The sequence below is a fragment of the Megachile rotundata genome, chromosome 7, assembly GCF_050947335.1.
Source record: "Megachile rotundata isolate GNS110a chromosome 7, iyMegRotu1, whole genome shotgun sequence".
Lineage (NCBI taxonomy): Eukaryota > Metazoa > Arthropoda > Insecta > Hymenoptera > Megachilidae > Megachile > Megachile rotundata.
The window spans coordinates 4876844-4902245 of record NC_134989.1 but is presented as its reverse complement, the minus strand read 5'-3'; the positions used below and the strand labels follow the sequence as shown (position 1 = coordinate 4902245).

The 25402-nt window shown below is 35.2% G+C and overlaps 1 protein-coding gene and 1 long non-coding RNA gene across 5 annotated transcripts in view; one reads left to right on the top strand and one right to left on the bottom strand.

Moving 5' to 3' along the window:
- LOC105662961 (uncharacterized) overlaps positions 1–12536 on the bottom strand; it is a 103054-nt gene extending 90518 nt beyond the window's left edge. Inside the window, exon 1 of the long non-coding RNA XR_001096447.2 lies at positions 12277–12536. This is a non-coding gene — a long non-coding RNA (uncharacterized LOC105662961). The remainder of the gene's footprint in view (positions 1–12276) is intronic.
- Positions 12537–20032: 7496 nt separating this feature from the next.
- mamo (zinc finger protein 628-like) overlaps positions 20033–25402 on the top strand; it is a 122175-nt gene continuing 116805 nt past the window's right edge. For 2 of the 4 annotated variants that reach the window (XM_012289170.2, XM_076533676.1), the window contains exon 1: positions 20033–20128. The gene's annotated coding sequence lies outside the window, so the exon portion shown is untranslated. Of the gene's footprint in view, positions 20129–20180; positions 21591–25402 lie in introns of those variants that run through there. The other 2 variants (XM_012289172.2, XM_012289171.2) reach the window with 2 other exon arrangements.

The window sequence follows — 25402 nt, the reverse complement described above, 5'->3', positions numbered from 1 at the left end:
TGTACATATAAGGTATAAACATATAGTGTTACTCGTATGATGTTGTACATATGCATATGGTATGTATACGTATGATATAGGTATGAGTTATAAATATATGATTTTATACATATGTTGTATAAATATATGATACTATACATATGACATATAAACATATGACAACATACATATTATACATATGACACATAAGCATCTGGTGTATAAACATATAATACATACATGACACATAAACATATAATATACACATGACACATAAACATATGATGTGCGAACATATACTACACATATGATGTATAAATATAGCGGAACAGACAACAGTGGAATATATTGTATTCCGTTATAGTATAAATCTATACTATAACGGAATACAATATTGAAATAATAGCTTTAAAAAAATTCATCAAACCTTTCAAATAAAAAATTCTGAAATCAATATCTGCTAACAGCAAAAATACCTTTTATAGCAAAGGATTAACTGTTTGATTTGAACAGTGCAGAGGTTTTTTATCGAATAGGTATTTTTGCAAATATTTAATACGTATTTACTAATCATTTTACTAATCTTTGCTATACTAAATACTTTGAAAAGTAGCAGTATGTTCATACGAAAATTTTTCGTATAAATATATATCCTACTATCAAATCCTGTGGAGTTACAGCAATAGACATATGTTTATACACTTTTTGATAAGTTTTTTCATCGTTTGCATGATGTTAACATCTTAATGTTTTTTGAGAATGAACTATGACCATTTTTTCCTAGACTTTATAATTAACGTGACTCTTTAATTAGAAATACGAAAAGCGTGGAAATTGAAAGACACGAGTGCAAAGAATATACAAAATATGGTTAGGTTTGAACACCTAATAGCATGAAAAGAGTTGTATTGTACACTATGAATTACTCATATATTTTTGTCGAAAATGTAGTATGTTTTTCTGAATGCTGTAACTGAAAGGGTTAATTTTTGTTTCTCCTACAGTTTTGCTACTTAATTTGTCTCTTGCTGACTAATTGGCATAACGATGAAAAATAAATGTAACGAACACTCTTGAAATGGATGTACTATATTAAAAAATAGATTTTTTTATGGTACATAAATATGACTTTTAAAATTGACTTAGAATTCATTGAATGTAATATTTGTATAATGGTGTCGCAGTATATGGACCTTAGATAGATATCTCAATTTGAAAATTTCTATTTTTAAAATTTCTGAACTTCTAGATCTAAAAATATATAAATTTTAAATATTCAAATTCATATATGTATTGAAATATTAAGTAAATTAATTTTTAAACTACTACATTTTTAGGTTAGAAGTTTCCAAATAATTGAACTTAAATATTTGTGAATTTGGAACTTCAAATTCCTAAATTAACAATTTGCAAATTAAAAATTTTTCTATATAAATAAAATCAAATACTTAACTAGTAATAATTATAAATTAGCTTACGAATCTCATAGCGTTAGAAAGGGTAGTTCAACAACATTTCAAGATCAACGAAAACAAAAATAATCGATAGAAAACAATGAGAAGATAGTTGAAAATGTTCAGATGGACGGTGTCGTTCAAAGGATGTCACGCACGGGTGATTTTCGCAAATATTTTTTGCAACGGCGTCTTGGAAAAATGGTTCCGAAGGTGGGCCTGAATCGTCGAGTCTGTGAGAGACTGACAAGAATTATTAGTGGGTGAAGGTAGCCAGTAGCTGAGCCGAGGATCAATACTAGGCAGACGTCCGTGCAGTGTGGTGGAGTGCACTTCTCCTACACAGCTCTAGGCTAGGCTAGAGCTAGGAAAGGCTGGGATGGAGGTTGGGTAAGGTTAGATCGTGAGATGTCTACGTAGACTCCGGTCCCCATAAACTAACTCGGCTCGACAATGCAGCCACCATTGGACTCTTGCTTGGAAAAAATGTGTACCCTTCCGTTTCACTCTCTTCGAACTATCTTTTCTTTTTGAATCCATAATGTCTTCCTCATTATCATTAATTGGCTATATTTTCAATTGTTCAGACTCTTTGACAATGCTATTCTTTGATTTAGGTACGTTTTTTAATCGAAGTCTTACGTTTTTAAGTTCTTTGTGATAAATATTTAGGTATATTGTTTAATTAAAATCATAGGATGTTTAGGTTTTCGAGAAAATCTTCGATTTAAGTATAATACTCAATGCAATGTCTTCGATTCAAATGTAACGAAATCTTAGGATAAGTTCTCTGTGAAGAATATCGTTGATTTACATACAGTATTTAATTGAAATTATAGGATATTAAAACTTCTTTCTGAAAAACGTCTTCGATTTGAATACATTGCTTAATTAAAATCATAGTACATTTACGTTTTTTGTGAAGAACGTCATCGAGGTAGGTACATTATTTAATTGATACCATAGTTCATTTAAGTTCTCTGTGAAAATCATCATCGATCAAGATTATTTAATTAAAGTCATAGTACATTGAAGTTGTTTATCATAATCATTTTTTATTTATGTACATTACCTAAATTTTATAGGATACTCATTTTCATTACTTAACTCAGTAATATAAATTATTTTAATTACATTAATATTACTCTGCTTTATTACTGCACATATTTATAAATATGCATTTAATTTACATTGAGTACAAAAAATTAGATGCTTCGTTGTTTAAAACTTGGAAACAATTAAAAACATATTTAGAATGTTTGAAACCTTCAAGTATCATTGGAGATAAAATTTTTACATCTGAGAAAATTTTTAAAATAGTATTTTAAATTTGTTAATATATTCTCCTATGCTAATGAAAATTAAGTTCAAGCAATATTAATTGATTTAAATATGTTAATACTAGTATATATAAAAATACTAATTTTTAAATATGTTAAAAATTTGCAAAAGTTTTTCATTGCAATTTTCCTTTTTTGATGCAAATCATTAAAAACCAAACGAAGATCCTTTATTTCTATTATATATTTAATTACTTCAGGCGCTATTTCAAAACAGTATATTTAAAATTAATTATTTTTGCAATAATATAAGAACATGTCACGAATGGTAAACTACCTTCATGTAAAAAGTATAGTACATGCACATACTTATGGCTATAAAATTGATCACAAACTGTTTACCGATCGCGTCTACTCACGATCCATAATCCATGATCGGGTTTCGAAATAACCTTGATTATGTATTTCGAAATGTGAATCATCAATGAACATTTATCATCACTTCGATTCTATACAACAGCCTCAATAAAAAGCTAAAGAAACCTTATAACGCTGTTTTTATACACGCGTGATTTCTAAAGGAAGGACTACATATTCTCACAGCACTTGAAAACATATTTCAAATATTGATTTAAATATCATCAATTTTAATGCACGATTCAATACAAATAAGATGAATAAAACTATTCCTTTTATGCTCTTAACTTTAAAAGTCTTCCAAAATACGTTCGCACACATGCGCATATCGGCCACCATTTTAAATATTCATTATTCCAACTCATAATGTACGATCTCAAAATTTCTCTTTTAACGTAAAATGGACAGTTGCATTTGATGTAAAATAAGTATAACAACGTGTACAAGCCATTACATAAATACAAGGGAAGAGGATTAGGTTATAAAAGAAGGCGCACGTAGAGGAGATATATCTTAATCCGTAACCATCGTTTACATTAATTCGATTAACTCGCGACACGTAACCCGATGCATCTTCGTTCCTCGTAAATCTGCGAAACAGCACGCGTAATCGCGAGACTCAAACGAATGTTTCGCTTTCCAACGACGCTTTCCCTTTGTCCCGTGTTCTTTCCCAATTAGCGACGCGCGATTTTTTTAATCGTGCACGCTAACAAACGCGCGCGCAAACTTCGAGCCGGCTCGAAAGCGCAAGCAAATTGGCCTTTCAGCTTTCGACAATGCACCGCGGCACGGCTGGTCGCTCGCATTCAAACATTACGATTTAGTCGTAGTCGATCTTCTCGTGAAAATTTTATCGCTTATCGTGTCACGAAAATGTCGATCAATGTAGTGCTGGATTTAAAAGGAAAGTAGGATCATATTTCTGAGGATTTGCAAGGATCTTGAGAGTCTTTGCAAAATTAAGATCAAAGATTGAGCTTTGAAAAATTGTTTTATATACCAAGGTTGGGAGACTCGTGCTATATTGCCGTAGGTGGACGTTATAGGAATGGAAAATTCTTAAAGTGGTAATATGATATAAATGCATTAAGTAACTGTTGATCCTGGCAATCCTGGCAATTATAGATTTCAATGTAAACCTTTGAGTTCAAATTTTCAAATGTAAATTTTACCGTTTAACTTTTAATATCTAAATTACCAGACTTAAATAACAAAATCTAATCTTCAAAATGTTAATTTTAGAATCTATGATTTCAATTAAAAATTTTTAAACCGCTAATTGTTAAAATTTTCAAGACAGCCAAATTTGATTTTTTAAGTTTGTCCTCCCAAGTTTTCTTTCCAAAGCTAACCTTCTGAATTTGAATTTTAAAATCTCAACTTGAGTGTCATATTAGTGTGTGTGAAAGTCCAAATGATGTAACATTTGGTGGTAATATAACAATACAAAAGTTTAGAAAATAATAAAGAAATAAAAAATGTAAGTAATAAAAAAATTGTGGCAAATACAGTTAAAAATTACAGATATGTGTAAAATAAACAAACATTTAAGTTCCAATAAAAAGAAATAAATGTTACATTAAAAATCTTGTATATAGGGGTATTGCATATTGCAATTTTAACCGCATATTTTTTCGACCCTCTGAAATCAACTATTTCATTTTGTACTACATTTATTGCATAAATCAGAGATAATTCTTCCTTCAGATACTTTCTTTCTATCGTGAGGAAGTTTCTTTGAAAACAGACTTTAACTCCGCTGTAATAGTCTGCATTTATTACATGAATGAGAGAAAGCTAGGTTTATTTTCATTTGTTACAAAGAAGTTTTGTCAAGTAAGAATTTAATAAACGAGGGACATATTGAACACATGCCGTAGATGGAGGTAATATTTCTCTGATGAAGACATCTTGTAACTTCGAAACGAATCATTCTTCCACCCACGCTTTTTAAAACTCTTTTGTTCGCTTTAATGCTCTCAAAGTTAGATCGTAACCTTCTTTCGGCATTCCATATAATTATAAAATCGATACATCGTATACTTGAAATACAATCATCCCCTCTGACAATAATTTCTCATTCAAATACGATTACTATTTTGTTTTGTTCTTCAAGCTATTTTTGTTCTTTCTAACAACAAAATTATAAATAAAATTTAGACGTAAAAATTTAATTGTTTATGAATGAATGACGAATTGTGCTAAATTGGTTATTAATACAGGTAAAGTATAATACAAAATCCAACATTGTTTGTATTATTATTGTAACGTAAATACCTGTATCTTTATTATGAGCTAAATATGTTCTTATTTGTATTTGCATAGTGACGTAAGTACGAGATACTTATTTGTATTTTTGTGACAAGAAAGTAAAAGAAATGATCAGAAATTAGTTTTTATTGAAGTGAATTTCTAGCAAAAGTACGTAGATTCAAAAGTTATGGTAGAATTGCATTTGTTTAACAATAAAGAAGCCAAACTAACTACTGTTGTCTAAGTTGTTCAAATAACAAAAATTCAATAATATCTCGCTCGATGCATATCTCACAATAACAAATTAATATCTCGGATAAAATATAAATTCAGTTAAATATAATCATTTTATAAATCAGTAATAGAATAATACTATCCTACATGGTTCCACATATTTGGTGATAGTATTATTTTCATAAAGCCTATAGATCTACAACCACCAACAGCGCGTTTTAGTTAAATTAAATAAATCTCACATCGCAGAAAGGGGTTCAGCGCGAAGTACCTTGCGAATGGGGAAAATATGAGAAGCGAAAAAAAATTGTTGGAAAGGAGTCGTATTTGAACGATCGCGGACGTATCTGCATATGTGCGTGTAGGTTACCTACGGACATACATACTTAAAGTAGGAAGTAAAAATAATCTCGCGAAACGTAGCGCAAGAAGTTGTGAAAACTAGTTAAACCGCTCCAAGGTCGAGACCGTGAAACTCGTCCAATTCACGGTGCAATTCTGCGCACACATCCTTCGCTGGTATATGACAAGCCGCGAGAGATACAGCTCGAGTTATGCAATCCGGTATCGAAATCAGCCACATTTTATCTCGATATCGAACTTCTCGATCGTTTCTCAGTTTTCAAATACATTCCAGACGACTCTTTCAACAACTCTGTACCTCAAAGCTAGACTTGTTCGAATCCATTATTTTTAATCGACTTTTATGTCCGACAAACTGAACGCAATTTAGTTCATTTATATATTACCTAACTACAACGAAAATGAATTTGGCTCTCAGGTACAGAACAATCAAGTGCATAACTTCGTAAATATCGATATAAATTTGGCACTCTTTGTGCAATAACAGAGTAATCAAATTACCTCGTAAAAGAAAATATTGTTAAATAATTTGGACAGTTTTAAAATTCCTGAAAAATACTAATTTCATGGACCGAGCTGATGCAAATTCCATTTCTGCAACGTGAGTAACGCCATTTTGTTCGTAGTTAAACCGTCAAAGTATTTAAAATTCTCAGAAACGCCGAACAAAATGTATTCATAAAAAGCGAAATGTGAACGCGTCATGGAGCGGTCAAACAATGCAATGCGCACGACGAGGGAACTTCGTTTCTTAAAATAATAGCGAATCGCGTTAGGATAGAGTCGCAATCGATACAGTTCGTTCTCTCTATCCAAGTAGCATAACAAATCGAAAGCAAACGCAAATCGGGTAAGCCCGGCAATCGATATCCCGTCGGAAGTATGAACGCGCTCAAAACCGTGACATTCCTCAGCAGTTGTATGAAGCCGGGCACAGCTGGCGCGATGAATGTATGCATGTGGAACGGCAGAAAAACGCGGGTAAATCAGGAATCATCTGGTGAGCTAGCAAGCGTCGCGTCGTCGGGTTTTCGCGGACACGCGAGGGTGCGCGTGAAGCGGGTAGGAGGATGCAAGCGGCTGCGTAGTCGGACGCACCCACACGCGCGCAAATACTGATAATCATTCACGCCACTGACCTACTCTGCGCGGCCCTCGACTGAGACAGAGAGGGAGAGACAGAAGAGAAGGATCGCCAGAAAATGACAGAGGGTGCAAACGGGACGGAAGAACGAAGAAAGTCCGCGCGGACGAACTCGACGAGAGAAAGAACGAGAAAAGGAATATCCCTGAAGGAAAGAGCAGATAGTTGGCGAAGAAAGGAGAAGCGAGAGAGAGAGAGAGAGAAGAGAAGAGAGTCTGTGTCTGGTCGACAGGTCTGGGCCTGCGTAACGACGCGTGCACGTCGGTGCAAGTAGAGGGTTGAGAGTTGCAGCGAGTAGAAGGGCGAGGGGTGGTCGATGGAGTGGGGCTAGGTGGCGGCGAGTTGTGCAGGGGGTGCAAGTCGAAGGGGCCAGGGACAGGGACGAGGGGTGGCAGGGAACACGGAAGGCTACGATTGATCCGTGGTCGCCCTCCATCCTCCCTATCCTCTTTCTCCCTTCCACCCTTTCGTCCTCTTTGGCCCTCTTTGTCTCTGTCGTAGTCGTCGTCGTCGCCGTCTCTCTCTTTCTCCTTTGCGTCACGACCTCACGAATTCATTGTGTGCACTTTTGCTCGTCCTTTTTCTCTCGGCAGCCATTAGCTGTCCGTTCGACTCGCCTCTTATTAGCATAGTTGCAAATTCTGTGCCACGATGCCCGGTGGTCTCCCCTTAACGCTTGATTGGAACCCCGACGCTTTGTGTGACGTAACAGGTACACACGGATCCCTTCGAAACTAACCCCCTTCTGGTACCACCTTCAAAGTAATCCCTTTCGACGGAAAAATATAGGGAACTTCGTCTTGTAGCTGACTGCGAAAAACTGAAAGTAACGTAACTACCCAGTTTTAATAGTATCATAATTAATTTGGCTCACTATAAAATATAATGGAAGAAATAGCTACATTCATTTGACACCAATAATTTTTAAATTAGGTTAAATATTCAAATACCTTAAATTAGGTCAAATATCTAAATATTATCTTAAATTAAGTCTATATAATCTAGGACTTAAATTATAATAACCTAGACTGTGGGTTATTACAATACTTTTGGGTCCTTTTTTTAATCAAAAGTACATCTGGTAGCCTTTGCTTTTCAAATGGAAAAAAGAACAACCGTCTGACTAAACCACCAGCTGATTAGTTAACGGTTTATATGTTACTGTTAATATTAATTAAATTTTTATCTAGTTACCTCTCTGTGTAACATCGCACACATTTCATGTACCACTTTTTTCTTCCAATCAACGGAATAGTCATCTATATTATAACTTAACGTTCTCACTATGTTTTTACCCTAACACTTTTCCATTTTGCACAATCGACGTAACAATTCATTCATGACAAATATGAAAGACCAGATTAAAAGTAACAATTCTGAAATGTTCTCACGCATTTCGTATAATCCTGCTTATAACATGCACATTCATTGTAAAATCCTATGAGTTTCTATTTATTCTATGATAAATTATGCTCCGAATCATCTATCCAATTTATCGGAAGCGAAGATTTATATTGGTTTTTCTATATGAAAGTGAATAAACATAATGTTTTCAGATGAATCATTCGCGATGATTATCTGAAGTGAAAAGATGCAAATTCGACGTAAGATGATGATCGATGTTATATTCTTTGAATGCTGATCCCGAGACCGTACGTAGGTGGCGGAATTTGTTTCGTTCGATTCGAACAATACGATACTGGTGAACATATGCCTATCGTTTATCTGAGAAAAGACCAAACCCAATTAGAACGACCGGGTTCAACTGCTGGAATTCAATGGAAGCGATTGGGCCTGGTCTTAGATCCAACGCATTGTCCCTTTACATTGTTAATTTTAATGGGACAGATAGCTGGACAACGTGACTGTCATTTTGGGAGATTTAAAGGGTGAACTGAAGAAATGCAAGCTATTATGGTTCAAAACAGGAATAAGTAACACATTTAGCAACACATATTTAGCAAACATGCATTTAACAAACACATATTTAGTTTAACACACGTTTAGTTTAACACATACTTAATTTAACACACATGTAGTAAACATACATTTATTTTGTTACACCTTTTCTTCTTTGAGATGAACAATCAGTTTAGATTTTAATAAGCATTCTCAAAGATTAAAAAATTTACGTTATTATTTACAAAAAGCTGCATTACTATTTACAGAGAAGAAAATTCTAAACATTTTATGAGAAAGTTAGGTATTTGTTTCTAATAAATTAACAATTGATGCAATTAAAGTAATTGCAAATAACATTTACGTAGAGAATATATTAATAACTGTAATTTATAGTTAAATTTTTTCCATGATGTTATTTTCTTATTTTGTTTGCAATTGCATACTTTAAATACAACGTTGACATGAAAGTTAGGTTATGTTGATTAATATAATAATTACACTAAAGCAAAATTACTTATATTATCATTATGATATAAAAAATAGATTATATTTAATGTTATACTTAGGTCGTGTTATAGCACAATAACATTTCACTAATTTATGTTATATCGCCGTACATTGCCACGTATTATATCACCACGTTATACCGACACGTTATACCATTATATACGAAACTGCCATGCATTTAACTCGTATCCGTATTTCATAGAGGAGACATGTTCCTGCAAAATAATTGAACCACATCCAAACAAGATGGTACCCATTAAAATTAATACCCAGTAAAAATATTCAAAACACCATAAAAATGTCTCGAACTCGTATAAATACGACACGATAAACCAGCTCACGCAATTCCAAATCCCAATAGAAAAGTAAGAAAAAAATAGATGTTCACTTAACGTCATAAACCGGCGCAATAACAGGCGCGGATTCATGCATCTTTGAAATCATACGGGAAATTTTAGTATTCCTCACGGTGTCCCTGATTGATGACATTGCGTTTATCGAACGGCGTGCAGCAATGCACACAGATTATTCATCATATTAAAAAGCGTTTTCGCCTGTCCCCGTATTCATTCGAGTGTTACGTTCTCCCAATAAATGGAACTTAACAATCAGCCGTAGAAATTGGTACGCGCATGACGTATGCACGAGGTCGGCTACCACCGTAAACAGAATTATACAATACCGAATGTGCTACCATTAATTAGAGTAACTTTGTTGGCACGTACACACTCTGCGTCTGTATTTGTGCGCGCTGGCCATGTAACGTGGCAGGGCTTTTATATTAATGACGTGCAAAATGTTTTGACACCCCGGTCCGTGGATTTTTAATTGAGACGTATCGTGTTGTTCGAACGGACGCTTATAAACAATTTCGTACATACGATACAACGAAATCAACAAAGATATTGGCTCTTGTCTCGATGGAAATTCACTTTGCTGGTCTTTTCTTCTATACGTGTATTCGCTTTTATTTACACGTATCTTTTCAATTTTTTTAATATATGTCTATTCATTCTTTTCCTGTATATCAGTATTTATTTTTCCGACATTTTTTCTTACATATGTGCATTTTTTGTGTAAGTGTATTTTCTCCTACATATGTGTATTCACTTTTTCTACATATGTGTAATTATTTTTCTAGTATAAATGTATTCATTTTGTTCTACATATGTGTATTCATATTTTCATATGTATACATTAATCATATGTATATATTAATCTTTTCCTACATATATTTATTTCATTTATTTGTGTACTTATGTTTTCTGCATAAGTGCAGTCTTTCCTTAGTATACACTTGTATTTTGCCTTACCTGAGTAAATTCACTTCATCTTGTATAAGTATATTCATTTTTTCTTGTATATATGTATTAATTTTTCTTTGTTTGAATAAATTCGATCCAATCGAGATTTGGAATAACAAATGGCCACGAGGGGAAACAAGAACGAGTTCGTGGGTTGAATTTTTTATTATTTATAAAGGTAAGGGCATTGGATTTCGTTCTTTGTCGAGGATCGCAGAAATTGTGGTAGCAAGTAGTTGAACACCGTCGATAGCAGACATAGATCACGCGATACAAGAGGAAGAGGACCTGGGGTACTTGCGATAGAATATTAATTGAGCGGACCGATAAATGGCCCGGCATAAAAGTGAATAATCGACGTGAGGGGTAAAAATACGAGCCGCCGATGAAATAATTAGTCTAGCGTTCGAATATATTTCCGAAGATGATTGTAATAAAGTACCAATTACTAAAATGATAAGATCGTCCTCTGTTCTTAAATGAAATAGATGTTCGAAATTGAGTCCGTGTTTTTAAATTTGACATCCATAATAAACTCAAATAGAAAAAATTATAATCGTTTAAATAATGATATTTTGAGAGGAATTTAGATTCCTTTAAATTAACTTCAATGTCGTTCAGCTTGTTGGCTTTCTAATAGTTTGACAAATCACTCGAAACCAATATTGCAAGAAACATTGATTAAGATACTAGTACACATCATGTATAGCAATTTTGCTTTATAATCTTTCATTAATTTTGTTTTAGATTAATTCAAAGTCATTTTTGTAGACATTAATTTTTATGAAATGTCAAGTGAGAAGTTTAAAATAAAAAATGTCAATAAATGGATGTTTAACATGTTCGCAACAATCATACATATGTAAAAGTTATCTAGGATATAGCATTATACATTTGTGACAATGCGTATTATATTTTGTAGTATTATCCAAGTGTGCAGTATGCAATATATATTCAAATAGAAATGTAACGTCATGTAAAGTAATAAAAGTTTGATGTTTGAACTGTGGAGAGGTACTTCTTCCAACTGAACACGTTAAAAGAACAATACAACGCTGCAAACATGAGCTTGACAAAATGATGCGTACCCACCTTATAAAAGATCATACATAAAGTTTTATCGACAGAATTAGATTCAATTTAAAAAGATCGGTTGTCAGAAGGTTGGAGTGGACGAGAAATTTCCCCGCTTCGTCCATCACAATGGCAACGATGATTGAATTGACCGATGGAAATGTCATGAGGTGGTTATTACACAATCTCGAAATAAGCATTTTGAACAGGTCATCTAAGGTCTGAGATTAACCTTCTTTTCTCCTTTTTATCCGCGTGGCAACTAAATGATTGTGCCTGTCGTGTTCGAAAGTTGTTTATTTGATTCGTTCGGGAAAGAAAAAAGAACCAGCACGCGTATGTAGAGATACGTGAACAGATACCTGCTTTAATGAGCGTGTAACAGGAATAGGCGTGCACATTTTGACCCAAGGATGCTTTCACGAGATTACACTCGACGCTTTACTTGTTTCTGCACTATTTCACGACGCCCAGGCCACCTTCGCTCGTAACCGTGTTGCGAACAATGTTGCATTCCGTTAACGAGACTTTTCACAGATCTCGCTTTTCGAGGTATTATCAAGCATTTAGCTGGAAAAATACATCAAGACGATATCAATGTACGCGCGTGCAGGGGACTGAATTTTATCGCCACCAGCCGAGCAAAACAACCGATCGAACGCATTGCAAATAGGTCATCGACGTATCCTTAAGATCTCTTATTAAGATGCTCCTACGATTGTTTTATTGCGTTATGATTTTACTTAGCTACTAATGCAGAATTCATGCTATGTATGCTATAAACTACGAACAATTATCTATGCAAATATGCTTGCTACATTTACTTTGTTACAAGATAGTGGAAACTTAAAACTGAGGGTGAAATCAAGTTTAATAAATCAAGTTAATGCATTCGCAAGTTTAAGTTAAGTGCACATTTCTATTTACATTATCCAAACGGCATTCGTAATAATTTCTACTTGAAGTAGCTTTTAAAATTTGATACTTTCACATTCGCGTGAGTTCATAAAATTTTTCTGTTTGACAAATATTTAGTAGTCGCATTAAAGTCAAATTTAACGAATTAAGTGTTTGTAAAGTTGATTTAAGCTTATAAAATCGTATTATATGTACATTATGAAACAAAAGGTAAAGAAACATGAAAATTAATATTCTGAGATAGTAGAATTTAGATTAAAGTAGAATAAAATTTTAAAATGAAATATACTTTCTTATTTATTACGAAGTATTATGATAAGGGAAGTTATTCTAAATGTACATTTATTAATAAATTATGCGTAATACGCTTCGTTTAAATAATTTATATATTTGCCGACAATCACTCGTGAATCTTTGTGCATTTCCGTATACGAATTTTGTAACACTCTAAAGGGTACACTGATAAAAAATAATTATAAGGTTCATTAGTAGATGTAATTAAAACAGTTAAACAGATATTAATCAATGTGTGTCATTGAATTTACGATAAATTATTTAACTTGTAACTAAATTGTTTATTTCTTATTAATTTTGTTCTATTAAGAACAAATCATATTTTAATCACAGGTGTACATGTATACTCAAATATAATACATAGATTTTTTAAATGAAGTGTACATTTTTCTGTAGTATGTATTTTTGCTATTATTAGTGTGATAAGGGAAGTTATCTAAATGTATATATTTATTGAGAGATTATAAGTATTTCTACTTCAACTGTGATAACTGCTTCATTTGAATAATTCGCAAATTAGCGGGCGACCGTTCGTGAACTTTCATCCACTTTCGTGTACGAACAAATACACAAATCAACACATATGCAAATTCATATAGAGCAGAAATTTAAAAATGAAACTTTTTACTAATATTATTATTTCGATCAAATGATATTTAGTATATATCAATTTAACTCTAAGTTCACGTCCGTTGTGTAATTATTTTTACTATTAAAAATAAAGTACAATCAACATACAAAGAATATTTTTCGTCAACTCGATAAAACTATTTTAGCAAAAACACCTTAATAATTTCAGCAACTTAAATTAAGGGACATCATTTTAATTCGTAAATTTGATGTTAAGAAAAGGTTAGATGTATATCTGATGTTTGGGAGACACTGACGTTCGACGAACAAACACGAGCGAAAGATGTAAATGAAAACGAACGAAAGCTACAGTAACGCGATATTAACAGAAATCTGAAAGAATCGATTCGACGGAGGTTCAAACGATGAAAGGTAGTCCCGGAAAAGCGTATAGGTTTTATCATCGACGATACAGCGGTTGTTGAACAGCACAGGAGACTTTTGTGCAAGCTCGTCGACACACGAGGACAATGAAGCGTACTGTAGACGAGCGTTACGACGGCAAATCCGATTCACGCACTATCGACGCGTTACCTAATAGCGTACTACGTGGATGCAAATACACAAGCGACGCGGTGTCACGTGGACGACGACGACGACGACGACGAGGCACCTGCGCTCACGCAAAGCAAAAATAAAGGTAGGCGAAACGAACGAACGAACTGTGGCAATTGCCACAAGTCGAGGCTGTGTGCCGCACACGAACACGAACGGAGGTTCCTGTTCACGCAACGACCGATGCAATGCGTTCTGTTACCTAAGAACGCGTAGACGCGCAATTTCAGCCTCCTCTTTGTCCCTCCCCGCTCGCTATACATGCGGACGATCTATGAGAAACAACGTGCACGTGGACGGCCATGCAATAACGATGGATCGAAACAACACGGTAGACAATAATCGCGTTTATCGCGCGGGAAAGTATCCGGAGAACGCCGTGCAACCAGGGTCACGTCGCGAAAAACTCCGATTATCAGCGCACTCAGGATTCTACATTGACGAGAGAATTAGTTGTACATGTTAAATTATTTTTAATACAAATTTCATATTTTGTAATTCATTGTAATTTTTGTGATTTATAGTCTGAAGATTGTTATTATTTAAATATGATTGCTATTATTTAAAGAACAAAATCTGAAGTTCGATTTTATTTTTATCGAAATCGTGAATTAGGTGCTTCGTAAGTAGTTAGTAGAAGATAATTAAGAAATAGTAAAAAGGTAATTTAAAAATAGTAAACAGGTAATACAAAAGTAGTAAACAGGTAAATAGGCGATTTAAATACAAAGAAATACAAGGAAAAGATTGTACAATATAAACTTTTACTTGGAATAAACTTTTAGGAAATTTCCTAGTATTTTTATTTGCGTTTTCGTTGGAGAGTATGAGAACCTCTTGGTCCCCCTTTTGGGTGCAGCACTGTTGGTTGCACTTGAATATGCAAGTTGAAGAGCAATGCAAGTCTAAAATTTTTTGAGCAATTTAACGACCGTGTACTGCATGCAAAAATTTACAAATTTTTGAAATTTGAAAATGAAGGTTCTGGAAATTTAGTAATTTAGTAATTTGTAAATTGTAAATTTTCGTAAATTTTTGTAAATTTTTAAACATCTACATTTCTAAACTTCTAAACTTTTGGACTTGCAGACTTATAGACTTGTAAATTTATAATTTTGTAAAATTGTTAATTTATAACCTAGTAAATTTGTAAATTTATAAGCTTGTAACCTTGTAAACTGGAAACTCTAACCTATAAATTTGAAAACATAAAATTTAACAATTCGTCAAACGATAATTTAAAAATTTTAAACTTCAGAAATATTAAAGTTTGAAAACTAGAAACTCAGCAATTTTAATCAATAAATGTAATAACCCAGTAAAAATACTTTACTAATTTCCAAAAGAAACTTAAAAGTTCAGATTATAAAGATTGACATAGCATCTTTGCCAAAGTACTTTGACAATTTTCTTTCTCATTCCAGAAAACTGCACTCTGTAATCTAGCAAATTTCCATTTCAAGTCTAGAACTACGCTCAACTTGATCCAAATCGGTGTCTCATTATTTCAAAACGTTTCCTACATCCAACAGCGTAATCAAAAGGAAAAAATGCATTATATCGTTACGCATCATAGTGTTCACTTCAGTTACGTATTATAAATTCTTAGGTAATACTAATTGTACCCGTCTGTCGGCGCCGCATCCGTAAAGTTTGCGATGGTCGCAGCGTGCGCGTGCGTGTTGGCGCGAGATCACGCGTCCGCGTGTACGCACACGCGAAACTCGCGTACAAACGGGTCGCCTCGGGGAATAATTTCATTGTAGCTACTTGAATGCGATCGTTGCCGATAAATTATTCCTAGGCTGATAGCTCGTGATCGGCCGACGCGGCGCAAGAACCGGAATTTACGACGAGCCCGATCGACTCGGTCTAAACGCAAATCCATCGTGCAAATTGAATTGCCTCAATGTCAATAGTTTCTTCATCCGACAAAAGAAGGTCGTGCGGTTGCACGTTAACGCACGTAATCCATCGCCATTCTTAATATGCTGTTCCTCGATCGATGTCGAGGAAATTTTTTTTCTTCCTTGTTTCTCTTTCTTCCATCGCCTTTAACGTACAACCTTTCCAAGGCAATGTCAAATGGGTTATATTTCGTGCTATCGCGTTTTGCTGCTATTGTTGAACCGTTTAATGAAACATGCATTGTTTTTGTTTCACTGTTAGCAGTTTTTGCGAAGAAAGTGCTTCTGAAGACAAAACTTGGTAGGGATTTTATTTGAAAATGTAAGTATTGTATGGGAGAAAAATTACTTTGAGTATTCAGAGACTGAATTTTTATGTAACAGTTCGTACAGTATGTTTGGATTAAATGAAAACTGAAATTGTGCTAAATGTTTTTCAGTTTTGCGAGATTTTGAATTCTAAAAAATAAGCGTCTATTGTATTTTACATATATTTTGTAATATATTTGCTGTGCATTGAACAGAAATATTGTATAGTATTGTAAACTTTGTGAACTTATTCATAAATTTGAGTCTGACATGAATATCAAACAAAATATTAAAATTTGGAGTATATAATAAATGTTATTAAATAGTGACATGATTTATGACAATAGTGACATGTTTTATGACAGTTTAGTAAAATATGTAATTTATTTAAGTTTGATAAAGTACCACATAATGATAGAATTATGTGATATATTATTTTATGTGACATACTTTCAAAATATTGCAACAAAGGACCTAAATTCGACAGATCGATCATACTGAAAATTTATTTTATGTTTTCGACGTGAATATCATCGTTTTGATGTACAGTACATATTTACAGTATATTTGCTACATCTATGCGACAGGCTCTGTGAAAGAAAATGTTCTGCTACGACTGTTTCTCGTATCGATCATCCTCATCGTACCATAACACCTATAATTTTGTATTCTAATAGAAACTGAATTTACAATTCCGTTGCAGCAGCCAAACAACAACCAACTTCCTATTATACAAGCGTAGAAAATTTTAGTTATAAAAGCAAAAGTGTGAGAAGAATCAGGTACCGCTTTTAAATTGCACGAAAACTAACTATTTAAAACAATATAAATGTTGTACATGCTACATTTGCATTTTAAAGTTTGTCACCTCAACATAATCGAAATTTAGATGAAACTTTATACGGACTAAGAAATTAAAATTGTTCACCTTAAAAATTAGAATATTTTCAAAAAAGTACAAATTTAAGATTGCTATTATTGTTAAGTAAGTAATTGTAATGCGTAAGTACCTTAGTATTTTTCGTACAGAGTTTGAAACTACATCACTTATTGACAGGTTAGGTAGTGACATTGTAAATGATAAGAACCGAGTTGCAATATTGGCTCTTTAGCTGTTCGCGAAATTTTAACTGAGAATTTGAAGACGCAAAACATTTGTGCAACGTTTTAACACATTCTCCAACGCATTGATCATGCTTGTGGCATACCACAAAGTGGTGTAACAATTAAGACAATAAATTATTTGTATACTATCATATAAGATGACATCATCAGTTTGAAATAGCGAATTGAAAAATTACTGAAAATGAATACTATTAATGGTTGATATAATGTGCCGTAGTATTTATGGCTGTATCTACTGTGGCGATCAGTGTATTCAGTCTGACTACCGCAGAGAATGTGGACATTCGTAGTAAGACACTTGTTACAGTAAAAGCCGTGGTACATAGTAACAATATTATAATGCGAAATAGACAATAATATTATAGCACCAAAGACGTACTATTAAGACTATAAACAATTTTTTAATTTATTATTCTGTATTGTTGGTCCAGTACTTTGTCATATAAATAAAATGAAATACATTCCAAAATTATTGTTTAACATTTTTCAACTGAATAGAAAATGCAAAAGTACCATAAATGATATGTCGCAGACATCTTTGTATATTAAATGGTAAAAGAATATTCAGAGTATGTTTCTTCTGTTCTTCCTTGTTCTTATGAATTATTTTACTGGCAAACCGTGTCAATTATAAATTTGAACAGTAGTATACGCAAAAAAATCAATGAAAATGATAATATATTTAGATTTATAGAGCGCATGAAGTTGTTCGACGCAGCAACGGCATCCGGCGCCACCTGGCCGATCGCGTGTTTACTTTTTCTAATCCAAAAGTCGCGCATGTCGCACTTCCGGGATCCCTTTAGAACAGTGATAAGTAGATTGCTGATATTTGCATATGCACTTATCACTTTGACCCATTGTATACTTTGTAAGACCAATGACTTTTGTAACCTTACATTCCCGTTCTTTTCTAAAACGAAACTATCAGTAGATTCATATTTAGCTACATTTCCATACTACGAAATTACCGTTTGCAGTGTAATTTGTATGTTATATAGCAAATTAGATGCTGTAAGTTAGATACTGACACTAGTAATTACATACTGACAGCGTAATAATCCATTCAATGCAAGTGACAAATACACGATATCAATTGCTAATTTGTCAGAGGCCTTACAGTACATTTAGAGATCATAAAATGTATAATTTTAGAACCCATTTTCTAATTAATTATACTTGAAATGGAAAGAATTTTTCTTATTTCCTGTATTTAATTTCTATAACGATCGACTGTAAAAATATATAATTAGCAATAACTTGTCCAAAAATACTAAATAAGTAAATAAATAAAAATTTAATTCTTTCAGTATCAAGAGTGACTATAAACACCACCTACTAAATATGTTCTAAATATACTCCGTTTCAAGAAACCGTTAAATGAATAAAAAATACAACAGTGGACTACAATTTCTAAAACATGTCACCAAACAATATTCACCAAATTATAAAAGAAAAACAGTACTGCGTAAAGCTGCCCGCATAATCCGATCACTTTTCCATTCAGCAAACTAAGGTTAAAAGAGTGGCTCCATCTCAATAAAAGCGACTAAGAAGGAAAAGATAAATAAAACGGAAAAAGAGGAAAGACGTTTGAAGAATTCACGAAAGCATCAGTTTAAACGTGAGAAAGAAAAGCGTGTGTATCTAAATTTCAGAAAAACGTCTTGGAAACGACGTGACGTCTCTCAGGCAGTGTGACAAAAGGAACCGTGGAAAGGGAAAATATCAGTGACAAATCGGCGCAGAATTGCACGCGTGTGTACATCTATACCGTCGATGCATCTGTGTTTCCTTCTCTATCGCGATCACGCACTATCTTTCTCTCTCTCTCTGTCTACGTCTTTGTCGCGCACGTAAATTCGAGTTACGCCAGTCTCTGTACCGTGTGAAATTTCTAATTTCGAAGTCAGCCGCGCGGCAAAGCACGTCCGAAATAATTACCTTCCGCGCTGCGTAAGACGTCAATGCGTTTGATATTCTTGCACGTTGTTCTCTCTCTCTCTCTCTCTCTCTCTCTCTTTTCTCTCCCACCCCCAGTGCCGGCGAACAAGAGTTTTTTTTTGGTCCAACGACGCCTATGGCTCTACGAATCGCGAGATCTGCGAGGGAAACGTGCGCCGTCTCTGTATATGTGCGGCTGTGCGCGTGAGCGTTTCACACCTGACTACTACGCCAGTCAGTCGAGCGACTGTGGCGACATTAGATATTCGTAAAATCATCGGATCGGGACCGGGATCGGTGGTAAATTAGTCGATTGATCGGATCGGATTTATCGTGGACGAATTAGACGGGTGGGCGGTACCGGATCGATTTATTTTGTCGGTAAAGTGTGCGCGGCGAACACGGTAGGTTAGTTGACCGCGGGGCCGAGCGAGCGCTGAGCTGACAGTAGGCCGGCGACGTCACAGTGGGCCGGTTGAGCCTTCCTTCGTTCGATTCAGGCAGGCTCTCTATTCATTTTACATGTAGCAAGGTAAATATTTCCTATGCGAAGTGTCCATCCGAGATTCCGTGGCTCCGAGTGCGTGCAAAATTGGTGAACCACATGTTTCTCGTTTCTCTTCATTTTTCATTTCGTTCCTTTTTTTTTTTCATTTCCTTTTCACTTGTTTCTTTTTTGTCAATCCCGAATCATTCTAATCTCGTACACGAAAAATTCTCGGGGGTGTGAAGAAGTTTATTATTTCTTTCCTCGTTCGTGCCCGTTCCTGGTTACATTTCACGACACTGGCTGCTACTGCTACTGTTGTTGTTGTTGTCGCCGCTGCTGTTTGCTGTCACGATGCCCGTGGGAAACCGAGAGCGTAAGAAGACATTCCCGTGGTACCACGCGACGAAACGTGATCACGAACAGGCAGGACACGGAACACGCACTTTCCAACGGAGATTCACCATCGGAGATTGTTTCTGTCGTGTCAGAGAGGAGCGCGGCACCGAGACACACGTGAAATCGCACGGTTGACAGTTGCCGTGGCGCGAGACGTCAGTGGATCGTGAACCGTTTCACCGAGTGACCACGTTCGACGTTGATCGACCTTGTGCCGTTTAACTTTTGGCAAACCTATTCGACGCTTTCGTCCGCGTGCAGTGCAGTTTCACCGACGCGATTGTCGCTGTCATCCCCGCGAATCGAAGTGTCAACGGAGAGAGAGAATATCTCGAATCAAGCGCGCGAATTATCTCGAACGAGCTTTTGGCACGAGCCAGGAAAAATTCGGCGTACACGCGCACCGGTGCACGAAGACACGTGACAAGTGAAAAGTGGCGAACGTCGCGCGACAGTGCACGAATCAATCGTTCCATTTACTCGTCGCGTTTTGAGAAAGAAAAGAAATTGTATCGGTTGGAAAAGCGTATCGCCGTGGAACGCGGAGGAAAGTAAACAAAAGTTAAACGCACTCGCGAAAGCAACGTCGGTCGATCGTGTCACCGATTAAAGCGTCGTTGACGTAAAGGAAGATTCCCGTCGATTTTCGTGCACGCGGCCTGTCAAATTGAGCCGCGGAAAAATGTGAGATCATCGAGGAGCTATGCGCACCGTGAGACACGCGCTCGTCCTGAGAACAACCGGAGACAAACGTGTCAGCTGTAACGGTTCCCGAATTGTTAAACTTCCTAACCCACGGGTTACCTAACCTATCCTCGGCGGCGCGTTCTGCTTCCTGTCAAGCGCGTGACAAGTGAATCGTTGAGGATCAGACGAGCGTCGTGCAGGGAAAAAACGGTCGATCTAACGACGAGAAAAAGTACGAAAGGAAAAAGTCGGTTCGAGCGGCGATGTTGATTCGGTGTCGGATCGAAAGGTGAGGCGAAGAGTGCGTGTTCCGTGAGCCGTCACGACGGGACGAAAATATCACATGTGCGTCGAGAGAGTAAGCCGAGATTTTTGGAGGACGACGAGAGTCAAGTGGGCGGTCGTCGAGGAGGATTTTTCGGTGAGCGAACGACAAAGAAAATGAGATACCAGTGAAAGGGAGAGACAGGAGGATCCTCGCGGTACTGATCAGGTAGATCATTCTCCTTTTGAACCGGCCGGAATCAGGATGGTTCGTCTCGCGTGTCGTTCTCGCCGGAAGCTTCTGTTTGTTGACAGCTCGAAATTCCTGCGACTCGTGCTCGCCCACGATCGTTCAATTTTAACCGACACGCGAGACCGGCCGTCTGCTAATGATAAAGTCGATCAACATCCGTTAGCTAGCTGCTTCGTAACACGTTGGTTTCGCGAGACGCGATTTCCTCGACGACAGACGACGGACGGGACACGTTTCTCGATGATAGTCTAGTTTCCACGGGGAGTAGGAGGTAATCAGGGCGAGGAACGTGGGTAAACCTCTTTCAGTCGTACGGCCCTGCATGCTAAACAGCATAGACGTTTGACGTTTCGTGAAGGCCGCGTGCTCTAGCGTTTCTCCTTCTCGCACCGTTGACCGTTCTCTATTTCCGTCCTGCTCGCTCTATCCTCGTCGTCTCTGTCTCCTACTTTTTTCTCTTTCCCGCCGTCTCGTTGCAACTCTGTCTTCCTTCCTCGTCGGTTTTCCGTCCCCGTTTCCCGACCCCCCGGCCTTCTCGTTACCGTTTTCTCGTCTCGCCCTACGCACGTTACGTTGGACACTCTTTTTAACGATCGTTACGCGTGAAATCCTCGTGCCGTCCTTGCTTTTCCGCGAATTTTCCACGGAACTACTGACGCTCACACGCGCGAACGTTCCCATGCGGATTTTCGCGGCGTTATCGACGCGTGCGTGACATTGAAGATCCACGAAGGAAACGCTCGTATACAGGGTGACGGCGAAATCGAGTTCCGCAGAAAGTCATTCAATTAATTCCGGTGTACAAATCTAGGATGCGAGGTAGGCTTACTGTGCCCCAATCTTTTTGTATCGATCGTTAACGTGCTAGATAATAAAGTAGTTAAATTATACCGCGTGAGAATATGTTTGTCGAAGACAAATATAAAATTAAGAAGGTTTAACTCTTGAAAAATATTTTTCATGAATTATTGCTACCAAACGCATATGTGATATTCTGAGGCTGTGTCCTAAGAGTGTATCACATATTTGTGACGTATATTTTAGTAATATATGTTCAAATATGGCCAGCTGATGCGAACAACGCTATAACTTAAACAGAACTATTGTTTTGTGCGAAAAGTTTCGCGAGTAAATCTTACGAAACATATCAACGGTGCATTATCCATTATTATCAGTAATTTAACCTTAAAACCTACTCTTACGTATCAGATGTTTTAACTCGCAAAACTTTCCGGATAACAGTCGCATGTTGTTCATATCAGCTGTCGATACGCGATTTAATGTAAAACTACAAAGATTTGATAAATGGGCTGTGGAGAATATTTTCCTTACATGACGAAATTGTTAAACGAAAAATACTGACAAGGATATCCTGCGCGTTCTTTTAAAATTTTATTAAACTTTTGCGAGTTGATAGATCATGTTGTTACGAACTTTTCTATATGTAGTTTCAAACGTGGATGATTAATAGTTTTCGAAATATCTAATATTAAAGTTTTGATAGATTCTGTCTTTCCTACTGTCAAACAAAGTTGGAAGAAAATCATTGTAGAGTAGTTGGACAACAGTAAGGAAGTTTAACTTTTATACGCGAGTTTGATTCTCTGTTGACCAATTTCAGTTCTTTTCGTTTAAATTATAGGTTTATTCGTGATAAATTTGCACTGTATAATGCATTGTGATAAGCTTGTAATTTGTGTTATATTTAACTGTTTTTATCAGACAACATTTCATATACTTAACAAAATTTATAGTTCAAATAATTCCCAGCAAACTAAGTGACAGATGACAGAGTTCACTTTATATAATCGTATAAATTTTGTACAAAAATTATTTGAATCAAATTTGAACTGCTAGATGAAAACTATTTAGGTAAAATATTTCGATGATCCAAAACTGAAAAATAGAAAAGAATTGCATGTTTTGAAGACGGTGTAACCATTTGAATCTTGTTTGCGAGTAACATCGGCTAGATCGCGCGAAAACGAGCTGTTTGGAGAACAGTTTCAGTGTTTACGAGAATCGCGTTTGAAGAATTGTCGCGCGGTAAAACTTTCTATGTAGTCGAATGAATCGTGAAAATCTGTTGCAATGTAGGATATGGTTTATACATACATCATTGTAGCATCACGTGTGACGATTTTCGCGTGGACGCGGTGTTTTATGTACAGCTGTATTATCGAGCTGAGAAATTTGACGTCGAGGAAGTCGCGTTTCATATCGGTTCATGGAATATCGTGGAAAATTATGGCTCGAGGACGCGTGAATCACGTGAGATCGATTGTATCCACGGTAGTGTTGCTTTTCTCGTGAGAAAAAGAACGCACGAAAATCTTCTGAGTGGCTAGGGATTTAACGTAATAGAAAATATTATGTTACCTCGGGATTTCGTGGATAGATGTTCTGAATAAATTTTATTATTGTACATAAAATTTACTAACGGTGATATTTTGCAGTTTGATAGCTAAAAAAGTTTTTTTCCCAACAATTTTACGAAATTGAATATTTTTATCTGAACAATAACGTGTTTTGCAAAATGTTTTGAATAGGGTTAATAAATGTTTTGACTTTGCGGTTAAAAATTTTTTATAATTTTAATTAGTGTGAGTAAAATTAATGGACATTGATATTTTACAATATGATAGATTGTTAATTGTTTAATAAAATTGTGTTTTTATTAAGAATGTTGTAAAACTGAAAATGTTAGTTTCAGTGGCAACACGTTTTAGCTGTTTGAAAAATATTTTGTGGGCGTGAAAATATATTTTAAAAATTTGTATACATGTAGAAGATAGAAGGAATAAAAAATCTAATATGACAAAAATTTTGACTAGAATAGCATCTGATTGATGAAATTGTTTTTATCACACATACTCATTTTGAATAATATAAAATATTAAAAATCGCAATAATACAACAAAAAGAAAAATATTAAAAGTTATAGTAGAACAAAATTAACAAAATCTGATACATTTATATTACTTTCTGAACATTTAAAAATGTGTTCATATCTATTTGCAAACACTTAACACTAATTGTTTTTGGAAAAATTACATAAATAATTTGACATGACACTAAAAAATTAATTTTTATTGCTCTTAATACTCAAAATAATTGTGTATCGTATAAGACATGACTGTATCTACTGCAATAGGGTATGAATACGTTGACTGCGACAATGAAAATGGATATTTGCAATAAGACTTTTGAACATTAGTTATTACAGTTATAATTGTGTAATTTTCAAATGTAAGCTTCCATTTTCATGTTTTAGGTCATTAACATAACATTAACACTATCTGAAGTTTATTTATGCAAAAATTTATACAAAATTGTTCAGCCGCGACCACTCCAATATCGTATTATTTTATTACTAATACGCATGAGATAATTTAGAAAACTGAACATTGTGTTATTATTTTCTTTATAACTTTTAGCGAAACGTGTCTTACCGGTTATGACAGTTTTTACTGCAACGTTGAAGAGCCGTAACAATGTAAATTTAGTCTGTTTATAGTCGAATGATTAAAACGAATGGGAAATTAGAATATTATTATCGTTTTAAAAACGTGATCGTTTTAAACTAAAAAGTTATTGGAAGTTATATTTAATAATATAAGGTAACAACAAAAAGAATAAAAGTTGTTAATAGCATGAAGTAACGAAAGAAATTACTGAAAGTTACATTTAATAACACGATGTAAATTGAACAGTAA